Source organism: Ursus arctos, unplaced genomic scaffold (assembly GCF_023065955.2).
Source record: "Ursus arctos isolate Adak ecotype North America unplaced genomic scaffold, UrsArc2.0 scaffold_26, whole genome shotgun sequence".
NCBI lineage: Eukaryota > Metazoa > Chordata > Mammalia > Carnivora > Ursidae > Ursus > Ursus arctos.
In genome coordinates, this window is record NW_026622941.1 from 18,872,104 (window position 1) to 18,892,617 (window position 20,514).

Here is a 20,514-nt window from a genome sequence, read left to right on the forward strand (position 1 = left end):
GGCAGTTAGGACACTGCAGATTATGTTATGACGGGGACAGAGTTAACATGGCCCCAAGGGCAAAACTGTAAATGTGTACCTTTGTACATTACAGGTGAATGCAAATTGTCTCTGATTCTCTTCTCTGATAGGGAAAAACTCATTTGTTAAACCAAAGGCCCTATGTCATGTACCTTAGGTGATATTAATCAAAGATACAACATCTGGGATGGACACTGCTAGTTCATGGACAACTGGGGCAACTGCTTGTAGTCTGTTGTTCTCAGGATCCATCTGGTTTGTGGAGGAGCTGGACCACTGAATTAAATGGGGACATAATGAAAACCATCTTTTAGATCTTGAGGGAGGCACTAATTTATGCCCTGTAACAAGTTTTGAATTGTGACCTCAGGAAACTTGCACTCCACAAGGGGCACTGTACATAAGCAGGCCATTATAGATTATTTTTTAGCACAATTATAAAAAGGAGTACATGGAATTTGAGCCTTGAAATAGGGAGGGCCTAGAAGGCTGTTTAAGGAAGTGAAAGTGACAATGCTTTGAACTGTGTTTTTAAAAAGATAGCCAGAAAGGTGGAGGTGAGAGTGGAGGGGAGGAGCAAGAAAATATCTGAGGCTGAGAGAGCAAGAAGCAAGAAATAATGACAATGCAGGGAAACTGCTCCCTTTTGTTAGTTGCTGAAGCATCAATGTGGAATTCATGTGATCGGAAGTGAGGCTGCAGAAGAAAACCGGGCCAGATCGTGGAGGGTCTTCATTATCATGTCAGGATCATTTATCCTATCACAGAGAACCGGCTATGCCAAAGTCAAGGTTGCATTTCTCGTCTGATAGATCATTCTGGCTCTCTCACCAACGAGGACCACAGATTTGAGGTGGAAAGTTTAGACAGGAAAATCTGTGGGAACGTAATTGACAAAAATCGTGGGACTGATCATGGGAGAGGATACCGGAGTGGGATGGAGATAGAGTTACTGAGTCCAAATGAGGTGACTGGTGTTGGAGCTGTAGAAAAGATTCGACTTGTGTCCTTAGGGATTGGGTGTTAAGAGGGAGGTGCAAGAAACAATACAGAAAAGAAGAGTTTGACAGGAGTGATTAGGGGACACATGAGGATGTGGTGGATTCATTTTGAACCTTAGCTTAAAGTTAGGAGGGGCATTTGGATAGAGACATCCAAGAACAAATCTGAGGCTCAGAATGGAGGATGGGGACCTTCTGGGTTTAGAAAATAATTTAAAATGTTGAGGATAGTATCAACTTTCTTGGAAGAGTTTTGGAGTTTTTCTTCAGTGCATCCTTGTGTGAGGTTAATTGATTTGGTCGGTTAATTTTGTCCATTGGCTGAGTTAGTAGAGATGTTCAAAGAGTTGATTTTTGTAGTTTAATTTCTATCAACTTGAAACCTAGAAAGGAAATCTGAAATAATACTTGGCTTTATTTTTCTAGTTAAAATGTCAGGTAGTCGTGATATATATATACATTTTGTTATTTATTCCCACTAAAACATAATTATAGACTCTAGAGACCATTTTTCATGTGTTAAAGTATAATTTTCACAAAGGTAAAATCATGGTTAGTAGAAACACAAAATGAACATAATGCAAATATTTTATTTAACTAATTAATGAAGGAACCCATAAGATGTTAAACCCAGTTCAAATGAGAATTCGACTTTCAGAAATTTATATTCTCAATCAGACAAAATTAGTTCGCATTATCATGAACAGGAATCATTTACATTGCTATGAACAGAAAATCTTTTCACTGCTTTCAGTTTTCTCTGATTTAAGGACTGTCCCTAGAGTTGTAAAATAGCCTAGTCAAAAGCAATCAGAGATGCACATACGCATTCTTATTTTTAATCCCTAGAGGAATCTTTAGACATCCCTAACATAACATTGAGAAGACAGTAATCTTTTTTGTATTAAGGGCCTAATACACTGTCTGGTGCATAGTAGATACCTAGGAAAGGATTGTTGATAATAATTATACCTGTCTACTAACATGTAAAATGTGCTTCTGCTTCAGAATATGTGTCAAATTTTTATGAACCCAAAGTGTTGTTATTTTTACATACATGAAAAATTAAACCTGAAGTGTCTTTGGTTTATACTGAATCAGTTATTTCAGCACATGAGATTCTCAACTTATTTGTGAATAAGGTTTCTTTAAACTTTTTGTCTTCACTGTGATTAATTTAAGAGTGAAGATGTTTACAACATTGTATTTTTTTAATTTTTGAAATTGTCACTTTTGTTTCACATAGTTCAGCTAAACTAATTCAAAAAAATCACCAAGGCAAATTACATCAAGATAAGTTTTATTCAAAAAATTTAGCTGAAAGGAGAATTTTATTTTATTATGCAAAGCTGAAAGCTATAACTAGGATGGGGAACTCTTTACTCCTAATACAAATTATAGAATTTCAAAGCAGAAAAATCACTGTCTCACCCGTCTCTTTATAGATGGGAAATAGAGCCCCAGAGAGAGCACCTGATCTGCTTAGTGTCTCAGAGGCATTTAGTAAATTGCAAAGGTGTGTGTTTGACCACAACAATGACAGGAGTTCTTTCATTTCGTACTTTCTAATGGAAATGAAAAGTAATTTTGAAAGTTGTTCCGTGTACTTCAGAGTATCAGGTGCCATTCATTGTTCTTGTTATCATTGATGCGTGCATGCATCCATCCATCCGCTCAACAAGGTTGAATTTACTAGCTAAAATAATCCAGAAATAAAACGGGATTAACAAAACAAGACGTGGCCCCACTTCCTGGCCAATTGGTACTGCGAAGAAGGGGTTGAAGGCTGAGAGTTACAGTGGCTCTTTGAACTGTAGAGATAGGAGGGTAAGCTTTCACTGGGAGTATGTTTGGATCGCTTGGTTTTACAAATGTTGTGTGACTACACGAGCTCATATTTGGAATGCTTTTCTCAATTGTATAATAGGTACCACAATGACATAAATAAGGTTTTTTATTGATAGCTCCCTCATATACGCAGCAAATGGTGTATTGGTTATGCCCTAATTGTACTTATATCCTTGGGAAAAGTATTTTTATGTTTTATATATATACATATATATGTGTTTATATATGTTATGTATGTAAGTATAGCATGTCTTATGTATATTTAAAATATATATGACATGTGATCTACACGATTAATATAGAATGTAATTATGATTATAGTATTTATATAATATATCACATTAATATATATTAGTATATCAATATTTTGTTAATGTATATAATTTATATAGAACAATTTTATCCTATATTATAATTATATTTATATGTAAACAATATATATTTTTTATACTATGATATATAATGTATGTATATACATACATATTTTATATATATATATGTATATATACACATACATACATACATATAATATATAATATTCACTAGAATGTGATCATAGGCCTAGTTTAAACCTTTGCAGTTGTCTGAAATACCAGGCTCTGCTCCCTTCCAGCTCAGTAATACTGTCAGGAATATATAGTACAGCGTCCTTTTCCCTTGGCCCTTGGCCTTGGCATTGTGACAATGGTTGTCAAACTGGAATGTGTATACCTATCTCTTGCTCACTTGTCAGATACTGAGTTCCAGGCCTCAACCTTAGGATTATGACTTAATAAACCTGGATTCTAACATGGGTGGTCCAAGACCTTATTTTGAGAAGCTCTAACTCTGCCGTGTTCTTTTCTGAATACAGGCAGGAGCTCATCTCTCCCTCTTTGGCATGGACAATTCCTATACATTATCTGAATATCTAAATATTTGTCTCTCCTAAGAACTGGCAGACGGCAGTAAATTTGCCTCACAGGGAGTAAATTGCAGACGGAATTCTTCAGTGTTTCAGATCTCATAAAGGACTGGTTGTTCATTCATTAGAGACTGCTTTTGAAAAGCAATCTTCTCAATATTCAAATGTATTATTGGCATAGACCTTTTTATGAATAAAGACTGAGAATCAGTTAACTTTATAGGACACTTTTTGAAAGCTTTCTAATTCTTGCTGTGACAATGGCTGAACTTGTAGAGAGTTCAGATTTAAAACTTCCAGGGTTGTTTACCACTGAAAAAAACCCCAGAATCCTTTTGGGAGAAGATCTTGAAGTATAACCACCTTTGGCTCTTCACTTATTCCTAAGAAAATAACTGACTTCAAAAAAAAAAAAAAAAGAAAGAAAGAAAAAAGCAAAATCAATAGAGAGTATGAATAGAAGCCTGCTTTTTAAAATAAGCAACTGTTCTTTCATCAAGAAAAATCTAATACTGGATTGGACTATTTCCATGTTTGTAAACCAAGATTAACAGATGTTTAAGACATAAAGGGTTTTCTCTTCCATCTCCCCCTTCCCCTTTTCCATGTAAAGGATAATGGTGACCAATTCTTTTTTGGTTACAACCAATAACCCAATTAATAATAGATTATATGAACAGAAGGGGCATAGCCAGATTTTTTAAAAACGGATTTTCATTTTAATTCTCTAGATGCAGCACAGTTCAGTAGAACTTCCTGTGATGGTTGAGATGTTCGATGTCCATGTTGTTTAGTCTGGAAGCCACTAGCTACAAGTGGCTACTGAACACATGAAATGTAGCTAGTGCATCTGAGGAATTGAATTTTTAATTTAATTTCAGTTAATTTAATACAAATTGACACACATAACAAGTATCTACTATACTGGACAGTGTCATTCTAGAAGAAAGTATATGGTTTTTCATAACCCTAGGAGTAGTAATTCTTTATGAAGCTAGAAAGTTATAGGTATGTTTAGCGCTATAGCTTATAAATGTGGCTTCTAATGGAGCAGTCCTTTGACTTTCTCAGACTTAAAGGGATGGTTATTATTCCTGTCCCTGCTTTTAGTTTGAAAATCCTTCCTTTTTTAAAAATTTTTTTTAATTTTATTTTTCTTAATTTTATTTTTTATTTAAATTCTATATAGTTAATATACAGTGTGATATTGGTTTCAGGTGTAGAATTCAATGATTCATCACTTACATACAACCTCCAGTGCTGCTCATAACAAGCGCCCTCCTTAATACCCATTACCCATTTAACCCACACCCCCCATCAACCCTCAGTTTGTTCTCTGTCTTTAAGAGTCTCTTATGGTTTGTTTCCCTCTCTCTTTTTTCTCCCTCTATCCCCATATGTTGGTCTGTTTCATTTCTTTTTTTTTTTTTAAAGATTTTATTTATTTATTTGACAGAGATAGAGACAGCCAGCGAGAGAGGGAACACAAGCAGGGGGAGTGGGAGAGGAAGAAGCAGACTCATAGCGGAGGAGCCTGATGTGGGGCTCGATCCCAGAACGTCGGGATCATGCCCTGAGCCGAAGGCAGAGGCTTAACCGCTGTGCCACCCAGGCGCCCCGGTCTGTTTCATTTCTTAAATTCCACATATGTGTGAAATCATATGGCATTTTTCTTTCTCTGACTTACTTCATGTAGCATAATACACTCTAGCTCCATCCACATCATTGCAACAGCAAGATTCATTCTTTTTGCTGGCTGAGTAATATTCCACTGTGTGTGTATGTGTGTGTGTGTGTGTGTGTGTGTATACACACAGACCACATCTTCTTTATCCATTCTTCAATTGATGGACACTAGCTTCTTTCCATAGTTGAGCTATTCTTGCTAATGCTGCTATAAAGATCATGGTGCCTGTACCCCTTCAAATCTGTATTTTTGTATCCTTTGGGGAAATACCTAGTAGAGCAATTGCTAGATTGTAGGGTGTTCTATTTTTTTTTTTTAATTTATTTGAGAGAGAGAGAGAGAGAGGGAGCACATGTGTGCACATGAGAGCAAGGTAGTGGGGGAGGCAGAGGGAGAGAGAATCTTTAAGCAGACTCCATGCTGAGTATGGAGCCTGACATGGGGCTTGATTTCACCACCCAAGCTGAAACCAAGAGTCAATTTATTCAACCAACTGTACCATCAAGGTGCTCCAAGAGTAGTTCTATTTTTAACTTTTTGATGAATCTCCATTCTGTTTTCCAGAGTGGATGCACCATTTTGCATTTCCACCAACAGTATAAAAGGGTTCCCCTTTCTCCACATCCTAGACAATACCTATTTTTTGTGTTAATTTTAGCCATTCTAAGAGGTGTGTGGTGGTATCTCATCATGGTTTTGATTTGCATTTCCCTGATGATGAGTGATGTTGAGCATCTTTTCATGTGGCTTAGTCATCTGCATATCTTCTTTAGAAAAATGTCTTTTCATGTCTTCTGCCTATTTCTTGACTGGATTATTTGTTTTTGGGTGTTGAATTTGGTAAGTTCTTTATAGATTCTGGATACTTACCCTTTATCAGATATATCCTTTGAAAATATCTTCCCCCATTCTTTAGGCTGCCTTTTAGTTTCATTGTTTCCTTCACTGTGCAGAAGTTTTTTTTTTTAATCTTGATGAAGTCCCAATATTTCTTTTTTGCTTTTGTTTCCCATGCCTCCAGCAATGTGTCTAGTAAGAAGTTGCTCCAGTGAGGTCAAAGGGGTTGCTGGTTGTGTTCTCCTCTAGGATTTTGATGGTTTCCTGTCTCACATTTAGATCTTTCATCCATTTTGAATTTGTTTTCATGTATGGTGTAAGAAAGTGGTCCAATTTCATTCTTTTGCGTGTTGTTGTCCAGTTTTCCCAACACCGTTTGTTGAAGAAATTGTCTCTTTTCCATTGGATTTTCTTTCCTGCTTTGATGAAGATTGATTGACCATAGAGTTGTGGGTTCATTTCTGGGTTTTCTATTCTGTTCCATTGATCTACATGTCTGTTTTTGTGCCAGTAGGATACAGTCCTGATGATTACAACTTTGTAATATAGAAGTCTGGAATCATGATACCTCCAACCTTGTTTTTCAGGATTGCTTTGGGTATTCAGGGTCTTTTGTGGTTCCATGCAAATTTTAGCATTGTTTGTTTTAGCTCTGTGAAAAATGCTGGTGGTATTTTGATAGGGATGGCATCAAATGTGTAGATTGCTTTGGGTGGCGTAGACATTTTAACAATGTTCTTCCAATCCGTGAGCATGGAATGTTTTTCCATTTCTTTGTCTCCTCTTCAATTTCTTTCATACGTGTTCTATAGTTTTCAGAGTATAGATTGCTTAACCTTTTTGTTTAGGTTTATTCCTAGGTATCTTATGGTTTTTGGTGCAATTGTAAATGGGATCGATTCCGGGATCGATTCCTTGATTTCTTTTTCTGCTGCTTCATTATTGGTGTATAGAAATGCAACAGCTTTCTGTATGTTGATTTTATATCCTGTGACTTTGCTGAATTTGTATATTAGTTCTAGCAGATTTTTGGTGGAGTCTTGGATTTTCTACATAAAATATCATGTTGTCTGCAAATAGTGAAAGTTTGACTTCTTCCTTGCCAATTTGGATGCCTTTTGTTTCTTTTTGCTGAGATTGCTGAGGCTAGACTTCCAGTACTATGTTAAATAGTAATGGCGAGTGTGGATGTCCCTCTGTTGTTTCTGACCATAGAGGAAAAGCTCTTTTTCCCCACTGAGGATGTTATTCCTTGTGGGTCTTTCATATATAGCCTTTATGATGTTGAGGTATGTTCCATCTATCCCTACTTTGTTGAGAGTTTGTATCAAGAATGGACGTTGTATTCTGTCAAATGCTTTTTCTGCATCTATGGAGAGGATCATGTGGTTCTTTTTTTTTTTTTTTTTTAAGATTTTATTTATTTATTTGACAGAGAGAGAGATAGCCAGTGAGAGAGGGAACACAGGCAGGGGGAGTGGGAGAGGAAGAAGCAGGCTTCCAGTGGAGCAGCCTGATGTGGGGCTCGATCCCAGGACTCTGGGATCACGCCCTGAGCCGAAGGCAGACGCCTAATGACTGAGCCACCCAGGAGCCCCAGGATCATATGGTTCTTATCCTTACTTTTATTTATGTAGTGTATCACATTGATTTGTGAATATTGAACCACCCCTTTAACCCAGGAATAAATCCCACTTGATCATGGTGAATGATTCTTTCAGTGTACTTTGGATTTGATTTGCTAGTATCTTGTTGATAATTTTTGCATCAGTCTTCATCAGGGATATTGGCCTTTTTAGTGGGATCTTTGTCTGGTTTTGAAATCAAGGTAATGCTTCACAGAAGGAGTTTGGAAGTTTTCCTTCCATTTCTATTTTTTGAAACAGTTTGAGAAGAATAGGTATTAACTCTTCTCTAAATGGCTGGTAGAATTCCCCTGGGAAGCCATCTGGACTTTGAATGTCCTTCCTTAAAGCAAGTAGATGTTATAGAGTGAGTCAGGAGATCCGTGATGCAACACCTGGAGTGACCAAATCATGAATGGCGCCCCCTGGAATTGTGCGCGCAGCATCCCTAGCCACCCTGTAAAGCTCAAGGGAATTCCTTTCTTTTTTTTTTTTTTTTGCTTTTTTAAAGATTTATTTATTACTGCTTGAGGGAATTCTTATTCTTTTTTATATTTACTATGTTTAGCATGCAGTGAGTTCATGATAAATCTTTGTCCAGGTAAAATAGCAATGTATATCTCAATTTTAAATATCTACAGTAATGGAGGATGCTGATTTTACTATGTAAAAATCATCTTCACCTGTGCTCAGAGAACCCATTGTGTGATTGTCCCCTTTGATCTCTATATTCATTGATTTGTCCTACATGTATAGAGTACTTACTTTGAGGCACATTTTAATTTAAGTATTTGGAGTTCAAAGATAATTTAGACACAGTGTATGTGCCTTTATGAATCTACTGATTAGAGAAGATGGGAAGGAAATGTGCTGCATTATAAAAACAAAATTAATAGTTGATGGATGTGCATGGCATAGTTTTGAATAGCAAAGGAAAAAGTGATTTTTGTCTGGCTGAGAGCAAAATGGAGGGGATGCAGGCAGAGGGGGCTGCACCAAAAAAAAAAAAAAAATGACTTTTGGGGCAGGCTTTGAAAAATGAGCAGGAGCAGGCACAGGGATGAGTAAGGAAGATAAGGCCTACTGTGGTCCAGGGACTTTGCTAAGAGCTCGAGAAACATTATCTCACTTCAGTCCTCTCAGTGCTCCTCCAAGGTAGGTGTCCGTATCCCTATTTTAGTGACAGTGCACCTAAGATTCAGGGTTTAAGAAACTTGCCCAAGGTAACCTTGTTATTCAGGGAGGGCTCCAAGCTTTGAACCTAGGTCTGTCCCAATACCAAAGCCCATTCTTGCACCATAAATCACCAGTGTCAGTAATGAACAACCAGCATGTTTAGGGAAATTGAGTAGTATGGTATCCCTGAAATACAGGATACAAAGAGGAGTGACTTAGGAGCCAGAGTAAAGTCATGAGATCATGAAAAACCACTGGTGTTGTGGTAAGTACATTGGAATTTTTTTCTGCGAGTTATATGGAGCCTTGGATGGGTTTGTTTTAGACTAGGCAATGACATCATGATTCCTAAGGAAATTCAGGAGCTAAAATCAACAGCAGACTTGGCTAATTGTTTCACTTGAATTTCTTTTTTGAACTGGCTTTATTATTTCCTGAATGCACAGTTGCTGGGAAGTGGTTGAGTTCTACTCTGGTGTGTGCTGGCTATCGGCCAACAGAGAAGTAAAAATTCACCATGAATAGTCAGCCAAGAGACACATGTGGATACTTAAGAAATAATTATAATTGCTTTTCACATGTCTGCCAATGGAATGGAAAGCTTTTGCTCCATTGTGTTTTTTGATTGTTGGTTTGTTTTAATGTGTGTTTTTGGAAACGTAAAGTAACAGGACAACAGATATCTGATTGAGTTGCCAACTCATTTCTAGGATTTGGCGCAAGGTTAGATGATCCCTCTGCTGTTTCCTGTCTTCATGTGCTCGGAAGCACCCACCATCAGCTCTCAGCCCTGTGGCAAAAATGAGGAATGGGGTCAGAGTCAGGCAAGCAGAATCCAGAGCCAAGTGTTGCTTTAAGAAGTTTTAGCATATGTTTTGTGCAGTGAGGAGTTCTCTGCTTTGTACTTGGCAAGCCACAGGAGACTCAAGCTAAAAAGGGGGCCAATGATCTGAGATTGAGGGAGAGGAACCAGGGAGGAGACTTTGAATCATGGCATGTTCCCTTCCCCACCTCTCTGAATGAGCATTCTTCACGTCCGCCCACAACTTAGACTAACGCGTGGCCCCTGTGCCTCATGCAGATGAAAACATACTTTGTTCTTCATGTAGTGGTATGTTTTTCCTTTCCTTTCTGTTTGCTATATTCCTTCTCCTTCTGTTTCAAATACATTCCTTGCCCAACTCCTGGCTGTCTCTCTAGGACCTTTCTTTTTTTCTTGGGCTTATAAACATCAGATTAACCTTCAGGTGTCTAGAAACAGGCTGGCTGGACAGGAAGGGAACAGGCAGACTTAGTTTTTAAATTTGTACACAGTTTTTGGAGCCAGGAACTGTGGCACAGTCTAGCTGCTATGGGATAAGAATTTATATTAGAAAAAAAGAGTGATGATGTAATAGGACAGTTGAAAGAAAAATGTCTAGAAAACCATAGATGAATGCAATCAGGTATTTTTGTTAATCATTTTGAGAAGTAAGTTTAAATAAACCAAGTATTCGATTGTGAACTAGTGATCATTGAACATGTATCACAGCCTTGATTATCAATGCATTTAATGCTGATTGGTAATACCCAGATTTCCAATTTGATGAGTAGCCTGTTAAAAACGATGTACATGTGTATTTATACTACACTTTGTTTTAAGAATATTTTGGTATAAATTGTTTAGAATCTGATGCTCATGGAAATGCCTAATACATTAAATCAAGTTTATTCCAAAATTAATCATTCATTTGTTCAATGAAGTCATCGAGCATCACCCATTTGTGATAGGAAGGGATTCTCCCATGTGCTGGGGGTACGGTGGTGATCTCTTTCATGAGACGGTGTGGCTCCATTCATCCTTTTGTATTCTTCCAATTTGTCTTGTTCTCTAACAACTTTCAGAGCTCTCGTATTTGGAAAGCTGGAAGGGCATGGACTTTGTGTCTTGTTTTCACTGGTTTTATTTTAATAAGCTATATAAAGCTTGTGAATTAATAAATTTCTTAAAAAAAAAAAAAAAAAGACGACAGCCCTGCTCTTGAGGAGCTTTTCTACTCTAAGGCAGGGTCTTTGAAAGTTTGATTCCCCAGACCTGTAGCATCAGCATTGTCTGGGAATTGTTAGAAATGCAGACTCTCGGGCTCTACCTGGACCTACTTGAATCTGGAGGGTGAGGTCCAGACATCTGTCTTTCAATAAGCCTTCTTGGTGTTTGGAAGGGTTTGACAACTACTACAGAAGACAGGTAAAAGATTAAATGCACCAGGAAATGCTGAGTTCTATGAAGAAAATGAAGTAGGGAAAGGAGATAGGGTGTCAGAAGGTGAAGTTTTACACAGTGTGGTCAGAGGAGGCCTCTTTGAAGTATTGTTTGGGTACTTCTTTGAATGATGTGAGGAAGCAAGCTGAAATATTTGGGGGACAGTCTTTCTAGTAATCTACCTTAGAAATTTTAGTGAGTTTCTGTGTGGTTGGGATTGTGATGTATTTCGAAGATAGAGACTTAGAATTTGCTGTTGAATTAATTGGAAATGTGGTAGGAGCTTGCAGGATGACTCTAAGATTGTTAGCCTAAGCAGCTGATGATTGGCTGACAATACCTCATAGTAACATGGGAAGCAACAAAATGGGGAGGGTCAGGGTAAAGCAGGTTCAAGGGGAAGAAGAAATGTTAAGTCTCGAAAAGCCTATTGGCCTTCTGTGAAGTTATATATGAACCTGCCACTCAAGGGGAAGGTTGGGGCTGGAAATATTCACTGGGGGTCAAGATCATAACCATGATAAATAAAGAAATGAGCTACAATGAGATCACCAAGGGAATGAATGTACGTAGAGGAGGAAAGTTGTCTGATTGGTGACCAGGTACTGGGGTATACCAACAATGGGGGAGAAGGCTAGGTAAAAGATAGTGAAAAGGTAATGAATGCAAAATAATATTTTGCTATACTTATTTTGACATTTATATGTTAAAGTGGGGGCATCCCGCCTCACTCCCAAATTTTATGCTTTTCTTGGATTTGCCACTTTTCGTGTTGTGTCTACTTGGTGACACAGTATCCCACTTGACTCACAGGCCAAGCCTTCTTGTGCTAAGGACAGGTGGTGTGTACCTTCCCAGCTCTGGGATCAGTAGTTCTCTCAGCTGTCCATTGCAGGCCCCCCTTGAAACTTGGGGATCATACATACAGCATACAAAACTGTGCTTAGGAGAAAAAAGTGCCCCTTTTCTTTTTCTCAGGTGGCATCTTCAATCTTCTTTCTTCCTTTTTCCCTTTCCTGGATGTTCACCAGGAAAATACTTTGGTCCAGACAGATAGGAAAAATTAAGTTTTTGGTTGGCTTTTTTTTTTTTTTTTGTAAGTTAATAGTACCTAGATCATTTTAGAAATTTGCTTATTTAGTATTACCCTGACAGAGGTTTTTCTTAATGTTGAAATAAAATGTTGATTTTTGGCATTTTAGAGCTTGATGTTTTCTGATGTGATCATTTCAGTGCCCTGAGTTATTGATCAAAGCAACAATGAAGTTTATTATTTCCAACTAGGCCTACGATTCTTGGGGTTTCCTTTGGAAAATAATACCTCTACAGTGGAGGGGAGGGTATTGCTTAAAATGAAAAGTGTCTTTAAAATCTGAGTTATGAAGGAAAATCAGTTTATAATTCACTTGGTAGGAAAGTTCTTTGATCTTACCTAAGGTCTCTTCTTTATTGGGGAATCAAGTCTTGAACCTGGGTCTTCCAGTAGCAAGCTCACTTGTGGAACTACCTATCACAGCCCCAGGGGAGTACCTTAGAAAGGGTGGAGGGGGACCCATAGGAAACGTACTCACTAAAATGAGTCTTCATCAGCACTCCTGACTTAACATATTCTTGTACTACTCACGGTGTTTAGATTTGAGTGACAAGTTTTCTTAGCGATTGTAGCTTCACTCAAATCTGTACAACCCTAAAATTCCAAAGCTGTAAGGTATTTTAATGATATTTTGTCTAATTGTCTTGTTTTTGAGTGAGGAAACTTCATGGCCTATTTCTTAGAAGAGCAGGAGATCTTCAAGTACCTTTCAGAATGTGACCCAAAATTACCAAAGTCATGATGCGTGTTCCCTAAAAGATGATAAAGTTCACTGTCTACATCTCAAACCCAGTCAGGATGCCAGTTGTGCCAACTTGTAAAAATTTTTATAATAGCTGTTTTCTTTAGATTTTAAATTGTGAAATGTATTATTAAAAAGAGCATATGTAAGGTATATTTTTAATATATTTTGTTATTTTAAATATATATTGTTTTAACTATCTTAAGCTCTAAGTGTGTGTGTGTATATATATAGTTAAAATAATAAAAAATAAAGTATAAGACACGCATGGACTAATCACTGAGCATAAAAAATATACATTCCAGAGTCTTGGAGAGTCCCTATGGATTCCTGACCTATCTCACCCCCTTCCTTTTTTCTCAAGATAGCCATGTGTCATGTAGTCTAGTGGTTAGAGCATGAAGCTACATAGCTGCCCTTTTTTTTTAATGATTTATTTATTTATTTGAGGGGGGTGCGCAGAGGGAGAGAATCTTCAAGCAGACTCCCCACTGAGCATGGAGCCCAATTTAGGGCTCAGTCCCATGACCCGTGAGATCATGACCTGAGCCAAAACCAAGAGTCTGATGGACTGAGCCACCCAGGCACCCCTGCCCTGGACCTTTGGGCAAGTCAGTAACCTGTCCGTGTCTCAGTTTCCCCATCTTATTGTATAAAGGGAAGGATAATATTACCCATCTCACAGGGTCGTTGTGAGGACTAAATGAGTTCACCCATGTAACCTGCTTAGAAAAGTATGTTCTGTGCAAACATTATTTGTTTACTATTTTTATTACTATCATCACGTTGAATTTTATGACTGAGAGACTTTTAATGTCGCCAACGAGATGGAATGTAAAGGTCTAAAAGTTGGTTTTAAGAGTAATAATTTTATTATCCCTTTTTAAAATCTTTCAGAGTGGAAACATCCTGATTTCTCTTGGGCCCTTTTGATATCATCTTTCACTTTATTACTGTGTGTTTTCAAAATACCTTCCTAAGAAGCTTCCATTAAAACAACACGGAAGTTTATTTAAGCAAAGACTTTTTAATGTGAGAGTCACTATTTCAGAGTATAACGCCAGTCACTGGCCATAACATTTAGTCCTAACAGGATCTTGCTATTCTGTTGTATAACAGTGCTGATTGCATTTGGATACAAGGGAGGGGGATATTAAAATTTGGCAGACTTTGCAGAATACTACTTTGGGTTTTTTTGGGGTTTGGTCTCTCCGCTGAGTTTACTAAAGTACTTCTAAAAGTATGAGCGAATAAGTGATTAAAAGAGAGACAAGAGGAGAATTGGCAAAATAAGACTATAAAACAAGAAAATGAGTTACTAAAAATTGCTATCTTATCAGTATTGAGAGCCAAAGAAAAATTTCCCACTTGGAGATTTTTGCTTTTCCTCTGAGTATTTATAAATAGGGTTGAAAAACAGTAATATGTTCTGCAAGTAAGAGAAAATACCCTTCTCCTCTAGGACTTTGTTTTGAAGTTGCTGAGGCTTTGAATGCTAATATAAAATTCACCAGTAAGGTATTTGCAAAGTCTTGATGTCACCTTTCCTTTTCTTCTCAATTCATGCAAAGATTATTGTCTGAGCACTTTATTGTGATGTGAACATCATATTTGATGATTGATACATCTCTTCATTGCCTTTACACATTGGTGTAGGCACCCTGTAAGATTTCTTATCCTCTGTTTCGTTGGTGCTATTTTTCCCCCATAAAATTATTTTTCTCCCTGATGATATTATTCTCAAGTTGACTTCTCGTCAGAAATCTGTAGGCACTTGTCACTAGGCTTTTAGATTCTGTATTGTAAGGGGGCAGCAAGACCTTCTTTCTATTGAGATTGCATTGTATTGTTTTTAAGAAACTCATTTATTTGGGATGACATTTTAAAAACGTATCCAGGATCTAAAAATTCACTTGGAAATTTGCTTTCCTATCAAATTTGCTAAAGAAAAAAAAAAGTTGCAATTAAAGCAAGTCAACATAGGAAAAGAAGACAATATGAGCATGTATAACTTGCCTTCTAAACCTCTACGCATCTGGCAGCAGAGATCTCTGTTTCAGGAATGATCTACGAATCTGTGTAATGAGTTCACAACCAAGCACGTGGTCCTTGGAGTAGCAGAGCCGATAAGCAAAAGCTGTCATTCATTTACTTCTGAAAACATTTAATGGCTGTCTTAAACTTACTTTTTTCTTTCTGAAAAAGAGGTTTCTTTCTTTCTCTTTCTTTCTTTCTTTCTTTCTTTCTTTCTTTCTTTCTTTCTTTCTTTCTGATTTTATATCAACATGGGTTTATATTGATAATATAGTATTTGTGACTGATGATGTAGCCATGTCCCTTGGTGAAGTAAATTATGAACCTAATAAGATTTTCATGTTTAAGGCCATCAGGAAATCTTTTTTTCTTTGTAATTTTTAACGCAAAGAATACAGCAGCAGTAGCTACATAAAATAGCTACCGAATATCTGAAAAGAGGCCTGCATCTCCCCTTTCTAAATGAGATGGTCAAGAGAGAGTTAAACATTTCTAATCTTATATTTGACGATAATGTTTATACAACCCGATAGTTGCCCCTTTCCTCTCTTTTGCTTCCCTAATAATAAAGGCCTTGCTTCTGACATTCAGTGAGTGCAAAATAAATAGAAAGGCTCTGGGCTGGATGTGCCTTTTCCTTTCTTTTCTCCTTGCTCCTCCTTCCCTCCCAGCCTACATTTCTTGGCATCTTTCCACTCTCTGTTTGTTAGAGCTCTGACTCTGACGTAAAGAACTCACAGCGAGTGACCCCCGTGGCAAACCTGTAAAACATTATACAACATGAATAAGAACTTTCTTATTAGATCTGCAGCTGGCTGGGTGCAGACATATGGCAGCAAGAATGTTTTGGAAGAAAGGCATTGCTTGACAAAGAACCCAGTCTCTTGAATAAAGGTTTACACTGGCACTCCTTGATGTTTACAATACCTGATGCCAGGGGCAAGACTCCCCCCCCCCCATTATATTGTTATTTTACTGTTTAAACCCCATGGTTTCGTATGTTGAAGTGGCTAAAATGTAGAAGCAGACATTTTATGTGGGTCTGTATAACTTTAAAAAGAAAAAAAAAAGTGAACCCCACAGAACTTTCTCAGGCTCTTCCTGTCCAGCTGGGAGTGCTCCAATCTCTGAGGCCCAGGCTCTGATGGAAAGTGAGGGAGTTTGTCAGAACCCAAGTCTTCAGAGTAGGGTTAAAAATGACCATCAAAGAGTAGCCTGGCTGGCTCAGTCAGTAGAGCACGTGACTCTTTTTTTCTTTCTTTCTTTTTTTTTTTTTAAGATTTTTATTTATTTGAGAGAGAGAGAGAGAGGGAGAGAGAACATGCAGACTCTCCACTGAGCAGAGAGCCCGATGCAGACTCGATCCCAGGACTCCAGGATCAAGACTTGAGCCTAAGGCAGACACTTAACCAACTGAGCCACCCAGGTGCCTGAGCATGCAACTCTTGATCTCAGGGTTGTGAGTTTGAGCTCCACGTTGGGTGCAGAGATTACTTTAAAAAAAAAAAAAAAAGGGTTACGTAGGCTTTGAATGCCCTGACAACATTGACAGTTTCCTCTGGTCACTGCTGTTGCGAGTAGTTACTCTCAATTGCTAAAAAATGAGGTTGGGAGTGATTTGCAACCCAGGAGGTTGTCACATTGGTTTTCATTTGACTGGCTATTTCTCAGTCTCTTTCTTGCAGCCCTGCTGTCATTTCATTCCCTTTCTGAAATCCCGGCCACCAGCAGTATGAAGAGCATAGCCATGTTTTGTGATCCGAACTAGCGCACTGGCGTTGAGGAATATATCGAGAAGTTTTTGGATGGTGGCAGATGTGCCGTTGCCTCAGGAGGCGTGATGACACTTTGAATTACACTTAGAGGAACAGACAAGTTACATCTAGTGGCTAGCCAAGGTAAATGAATGAAAGCTTTTGCTTCTCCTAGGATTATTGATCTCCTTTGATTATTGATTCTTTGTAACCTTGATGGTATTTGTAATGCTCAAAATCTTTGATGTGGTCATTAGCTTCCTAGTCCTTATTGCGTCTATAATAATTTAGTACTAAGCCAAGGTAAGGCACGCTCACTATATGTACCTGATAGTATTTTTAAATTAATATTCCCATTTGACAGATGAGAAAACTGAGGCAGGGAGAGGTTCGCGATCTTCCTAGAACATGCATTATAGCAGAGGCAGACTGAGCTGGGAGTGTAAACCTAGCAGATAGGGTTTGTTGATACTTCTGACTTACCAAAGTGAACATATGTTAGGAAGTATATATTTACAGAAGCAATATAATGTATGCAGAGAAGGGACTCTAGTTTCAGCCTATTGAAGAACATTAGAAAAGGTATCAATAAGAAAAATATTGGAAGTGCTCTGAGTTATGAGAATGATTTTTTTCCTTATTTTTAGGTTTTCATGTTAAAAGTCCTTAGACAAGACAGATATGTTTGTCTTATTTTGTTGATGTCATCTATATAGTAAGAATGTAGGTTTAAAAACTGCTCTGGAATTGAAAAGTCCCAGCTAGAAAAGTCTTGTAGATACAGGAGTCCTCAATCTCAAATCAAATCTACCAGATGAACCATGTGGTCAGTCAGGTTTTTCTAGAAAGTACAGAAGGTTGCACAGTGCTTACCAGGACCTTTCATTCAATAGGTGCTGTCAATAACACTCATGAAGTATATTTTTTATTCTGAGAAAATGAAAATTGCTCCATCCTTAAATGGTTGAGAGGCCCATTAGGTAGCCTATATACTAATTTTATATTTGAGAAAACTAAGACCCATATGTTATGGATCGAATTGTGTCTCCCAAAAAAAGATGTTGACATCCTAACCCCCAGTATCTCAGAATCCACCCTCATTTGGAAATAGGGTCTTTAGAGGGGTAATCAAGTTAAAATGAGGTCTTTAGGGGAGCCCTTATCCGGTGTGACGGATATCCTTATTAAAAAATTAGGACAGACACACACAGAGGAAAGATAGCTGTATAAAAATGGAGGATTGGAACAATGCATCTGCAAGCCAAGGAACATGAAAAATTGCTAGGAAACCACCAGAACCAGGAAGAAGGAGGGAAGGATTTTTCCTCCTATTGGTTTCAAGGGAAGGGTGGTGCTGCTGACACCTTGATTTCAGACTTCTTGCCGTGAGAACTCTGAGATAGCGCATTTCTGTCATTCAGAGCCACTCAGTTTGCGGTACCCTGTTGCCATGGCCTTGGCAAACAAATGTATCATTAGGGATTACTGGTCATAGTCTCATAGGGAATTAATTAACGAGGTGATCAAGTCTGCAACCCAGTCTGTCTGAGTCCTTAGTGCTCAGTGCCTGCCTCTAGAAATCAAGTTTCATTTCTTTCCTGTAAAGGTAAATGCATCATATTAAACAAATTGTTAAAAGGGACTGTCATTTTGCTCTTACCCGTTTTCAGCTGTCTTTGTCCATGAATTGTTTCCTTTATAACTTCCTGAAATCTAATACATCATTTGGGTTCAGATTTCATTTATTAAAATTGAAGAATCAAACCTGAGCAGGTAAAAGTTGTTCAGCCATTTTTTTCATGTCTCACAGTCGATCAATGAAATCGGGAGAACACCCCTAATGACTATTCGTTTTCTTTTACTTAGTGTGAACCCTGAAATGATAGTTTATAAAATGTGTCACAATCCATAGTAGGCAAGGAATTAGGGTCAGCTAAAGCTGACCTTACATCTCATGGGCACACTCTTCCCCAGAAAGTAGAAATAAGACTCAGAGTATGTATTTCATGAGATAAATCCAATGTGAAAACTAAAAAATAGATTCAACTGTAATTTTTCAAGGATTGAATCTAAGTCTACAAGTCAAGATTAATGATTGTAAAATACATTTTGTTAAGAATTTGCATCATGGAGAAATCATATTAAAAAACCCCACCCTTTCTTTCCAAGTTAGAATTAATAAATTAAAAAGAGAAATGTGCATGCCTTACTAAGCTCAGCAAATTAAAAAATGGAACATGGATCCTGGATCCATCCAGCCCTCCCCTAGGCCTTCTCATGTGTGTACATTAATTGGAATAATGCTTTGTTCATTTTCCAGGAAGTGGCTGTGTTTTTAAATACTTCATTCAATGTAAATTCTGACTGGGTTTAATTAAAACTTTATAGTAAATCAGAATTGGGATCCTGAGCATGAAAAGAGATTTATTGCTGTCTGGTTCAGATTTTAGCCAAGAAAAGCACTCGTGATAATCTAGAGGTCTAATCCTTCGGAATGTCACCCAAAACTGAAGTTCCCAGAGGCTAATGGGGTTTTCCTTATCAGGACATATTTCTGATCCCACGCAACTCTCCTCTTAGCTTCATCCTATTAGACCCGTTTCTATTTATTCTGACATTCCAAAACAAAATTGTTGCATTATTTGTTCTACTAACCTCAGCAAAAGCAGTGCTCCTTGTGTTAAAAAAAGAAAGAAAAGAAAAAAGACCTTGATCTATGTGAACGTGTTTCCCATATTTGTTCTTGCAGGTTAGTTTATAAACAATTATCTTTTTTCTTCCATTGTTAGAGAGCAAAATAATGTTTATTTGATGTGAAGAGGAATAATGGTAAAGACAATTCTGTATTTCTAGATGCATGACCACGTTACGTTTATAACATTCATAGTCAGTAGTTTTAGGAATAGCTTCACAGATTTAAATAGATTTCTCCTACTCACAATCATTACATCAAATAAAAAAGCACTTTTCTGTCCGTTGTCTCATCTGTTCCATCTTAAAATCCCTGTGAGATGAGGAAGACAAGTAGTGTCTCCATTGCCTTGGAAACTGAAGCTTAGAGAAGTCAAATACATTTCTGAAGGTCACTTACGTAACAGAGCTTAAGGTTAGACCTTAGCATGAAATTTGCTCTGTTGGGGAAAGAATTGCCCTGTAATGATGTATTTGAACATTGAACTGTGTAGCCTTATGAAGGAATTTTTATCAATTAAGATATCAGGCCATTATTAAATAAATGATACCACTATTTCAACAATGGTAGTACTTTCTAAAATACCTAAGAAGTTAGTTGAACACTCAGACTATTATAAGATTTGTTTTACATGGAAAATTCTGCGTGATCTTTACATTGTTCTGTGTCTTAGGCTTCTATTTTTTATTTGGCTTTAGCATATGTGAAATAAGAGCTTTCTTTAAAAAAAAAAGAAAAAAGTCTTATGTCCTGTGCTCAAGTCTGATATTTCTGTGTTAAAAATCTTGCTAAATGAATAGTTATTCCTTTAAGTTCGCGCCTCTGCTGCCCTCAGAGATACGAGTAAGAGCAAACAGT

At 37.5% G+C, this 20,514-nt stretch overlaps 1 protein-coding gene across 6 annotated transcripts in view; it reads left to right on the forward strand.

Moving 5' to 3' along the window:
• Positions 1-20,514, forward strand: part of PDE3A (phosphodiesterase 3A) — a 315,351-nt gene that overhangs the window by 143,703 nt on the left and 151,134 nt on the right. Inside the window, exon 1 of one of the 6 annotated variants that reach the window (XM_044385202.3) lies at positions 16,974-17,108. The exons of the other annotated variants lie outside the window; for them this stretch is intronic. The gene's annotated coding sequence lies outside the window, so the exon portion shown is untranslated. Of the gene's footprint in view, positions 1-16,973; positions 17,109-20,514 lie in introns of those variants that run through there. 6 annotated transcript variants of the gene reach the window in all.